This window comes from Macrotis lagotis, chromosome 5 (assembly GCF_037893015.1).
Source record: "Macrotis lagotis isolate mMagLag1 chromosome 5, bilby.v1.9.chrom.fasta, whole genome shotgun sequence".
Taxonomy (NCBI): Eukaryota; Metazoa; Chordata; class Mammalia; order Peramelemorphia; family Peramelidae; genus Macrotis; species Macrotis lagotis.
In genome coordinates, this window is record NC_133662.1 from 127,688,580 (window position 1) to 127,692,277 (window position 3,698).

The 3,698-nt window shown below is 37.8% G+C and overlaps 1 pseudogene; it reads left to right on the top strand.

Annotated features, from left to right (window-relative positions):
• Positions 1–487: 487 nt before the first annotated feature.
• Positions 488–1,101, top strand: LOC141489876 (cytochrome c, somatic pseudogene; annotated as a pseudogene).
• Positions 1,102–3,698: the final 2,597 nt, after the last annotated feature.

A 3,698-nucleotide genomic window follows, 5' to 3' on the forward strand; every position in this document is an offset into this window, starting at 1 on the left:
CTCCCTGGAAGCCCATTCTTCCAGCTTCAGTGTTATGTAATGGGGGGAGTAATAAAAGGTAGGAATAAATAGAAAATAAAGGAAATTTTTTTTTTGCTTTACTTATGAACAAAGTATCTCATGAAGGGCCTTGACATCTTTGAATGAACAGTGGTACACAATACCAAAAGGGAATGTAACCTTTTTATTTTTGTTTAATTGACATTTTATTTTTCCAAACACATAATATGAAAGCTTTTTCAACATTCATCCATATACATATATATTTATATATATTTAAGTTACAAAATTTCCATCCACCCTCCCTTCCCACTCCCCTCCCCTCAGTGATGAACAGACAGTTTAAATGTTGTACATTCATTTTTTGATAAACATGTTTATCGATTAGTCATTTTGAGTATAAGGATTTAGGATTAAGAGATAGTTTTTATAAAGTGTTCATCAGGGGCAGAGGCAGCGCGGGGCGCAGCGGGCCAAGCCAGGGACAGGGCCTCCATGGGGGACTTGGAGAAGGGCAAGAAGATCTTCGTGCAGAAGTGCGCCCAGTGCCACACGGTGGAGAAGGGCGGCAAGCACAAGACCGACCCCAACCTGCACAGGCTGTTTGGCCGCAAGACGGGCCAGGCCGCCGGCTTCTCCTACACTGATGCCAACAAGAACAAAGGCATCACCTGGGCAGAGGACACCTTGATGGAGTACCTGGAGAACCCCAAGAAGTACATCCCGGGCACCAAGATGATCTTCGCGGGCATCAAGAAGAAGGGCGAGCTGGCCGACTTGATAGCCTACCTGAAGAAGGCCACCAGCGAGTAGCCGCGCCGCCGCCTTATTTATTGTCCGAAGCAGCCCAGGAGACTCCTTTCCTTTTTGTACGTGTACCATAACGGCCCTATTTAATTGGTCTCATGGCCCTGAGCATTTCGATCATGAATGGCTGTTCCAATAGAGAAATTATGCAGATTAGGTAGGCTTGGGGTTAGAAATCTCCCTTCTCTCTGTTTCGGTCACCACCAAGCTGTCACACTTGAATTTTTATTTTAAAAGATTTAGGCAACTTTTTTTTTTTAAAGCAAGGGCTAGGTGCCCGTGCCCCACGTCTTAGAAAAGTTTTAATTAATGGCTTCCTTCACCAAACTCTGGGGCAAGCCTACTTAATAATTTCATATGACTTTTACCTGTTACCAGTTTTGGGGGGGTGGGGGGATTGTTCTGGGGGGGGGGGGGTTTAGGCCCCAGCCTGTCCAAAGGCCAGTCCTATTGAGTTCATCTTAAGTTCCCTAACTTTGTGCATAAGTAACTTAAATTATAATGATTTCATTAAATACTGCCTTTCACTTGTTGAAAGGCATTTCAGTGTATTGTCTAAGGACTTGAGTAAAGGTCATCCCATCCCTGCTGCAGTTCAGTTGGAGATAGGATCTCCCGAAGACCTGTTGAATGGAAAGATTACAGGCATGTTCTTAGTATGTGAATAGCAGTGGTATCTTCACTTGGAGAGTCCAGTTTAGGGATGTACCATTAGTACTACATCTGTAGCCATATTGAAAACTTAGTGCACTTGGAGGATTCAGTTGTATGGAGATGTGCCATTATTGCATCCATGGTCACCCCCAAAACTTGATTCAGCCATTAAACATTTGTGAATATAAAAAAAAAAGTGTTCATCAGATTCTGAAGGGTTTTTTTTTTTAATTTTTGTTTTGTTTTGTATTTCTTCCTCTGGATAGGGATAGCATTGTCCATATCTGGTTTAATACTATTGTCCTAGCTGTCTGAACTGCTGAAAGGAGCTGTTTCCATCAAGACTGATCATCTCACAATGTTGTTAATGTGTACATTGTTCTCTTGGTTCTGCTTCCTTCACTTCCTCATATCTTGTAATGCATTCCATGTTTCTCTAGAGTCTGACCATGTATGGTTTCTAATGGAACAATAATATTCCATAGAATTCCTGTACCATAACCATATTCAATTGATGGGCATCCCCTCAATTTCTAATTATTTGCCAGTACAAAAAGAGCTTCTATGGATATTTGGGACTTTTTCCATTTTTTTGGACTTCTGTATAAAGACCTAGAACTGGAATTGCTGAGTCAAAGAGAATGAACAGTTTTATTGCTCTTTGGGAACAGTTCCATATTGCTCTTCAGAATGGTTAATCAGTTCACACCTCCATCAGCAATGTATCAATGTCCCCATCCTCCCACAATCTCTCCTTTTTCCTCAGCTTAGCCAATATGATAATGATTGGGAGCATTTGTTCATATGATTATCTATGGCTTTAATTTCTTCATTTGAAAACTGTCTATTCAAATCCTTTGACCATTTATCAATTGTAACCTTATAAATTTGATGTAATTCTCTATTTTAGAAATGAGACCTTTATCAGAAATCCTACTTGTGAAGATTATTTCCCAGATTTCTGTTTCCTTCTAATTTTGACAGCATTCATTTTAATAATGCAAAAATTTTTAAATTAATATGATCAAAATCATTCATTTTGTAGTTTATAATGTACTCTCTTTCTTGTTTGATCATAAATTTATCCCCTTTCTATAGATATGATAGATAGAGTATTTCTTGGTCTATAAATTTATCTATAGTGTTGCCCTATATGTCTGTATCCATTTTGACTTTATTTTGGTATAGAATCTGAGATGTGAGTCTATGCCTAGTTTTTGTCATACTATTTTCCAATTTTCCCAAAAATTTTTGTTGTCTTTTGGTTTGTCAGTTGATTGTCTTAGTCATTTACTACAGTTTCTTTTTTTCTTTATTTTGCAAGGCAATGGGGTTAAGTGGCTTGCCCAGGACCACACAGCTAGGTAATTATTAAGTGTCTGAGGCTGGATTTGAACTCAGGTACTCTTGACTCCAGGGCCAGCGCTCTATCCACTGTGCCACCCAGCTGGCCCTTACGGTTCATTTTTTAATCTATCCTAATCCACTGATCCATTACTCTATTTCTTAACCATTACCAAGCAGTTTTGATGATTACTACTTTATAGGATAGTTTTATATCTAGTAGAGCTAGACTACCTTCCTTTGCATTTTTCCATCAGTTCCCTTGCTATTCTTGACGTTTTTGTTGCTCCAGATGAATTTTCACTACTTTTTCTAGCTTGGTAAAATAGTTACTTTGTAGTTTGATTGATATGGCACTGAATATGTAATTTAATTTGTGTTGAATTGTCATTTTTTGTTATTTTAGCTTGACCTAACCATGAGCAACTGACATTTTTCCAATTATTTAAATCAGCCTTTATTTGGGTGAGAAGTGCTTTATAATTGTATTCATATACTTTCTGTGTTTGTCTTGGGAGGAAAATTCCCAAGTATTTAATGTTGTCTATAGATACGTTAAATGAAATTTCTCTATCTCTTGCTCTTGGACTTTGTTGTTCATATATAGAAATGCTGATGATTTATGTGGGCTTTTTATATTATGCTATTTAACTGAATTTATTAATTGTTTCAAGGAGTTTTTAAGTTGGTTTTCTTGTGTTCTCTAAGTATACCATCATATCATTTGCGAAGTGTGAAAGCTTTGCTTCTTCATTGCTAATTCTGATTCCTTCAACTTCTTTTTCTTCTCTTATTGCTAAAGCTAGCATTTCTGATACTATATTGAATAGTAATGGTAATGGCATCTGTGTTTCACTCTTGATTTTATTGGAAATGTTCCAAGTTTATTCCCA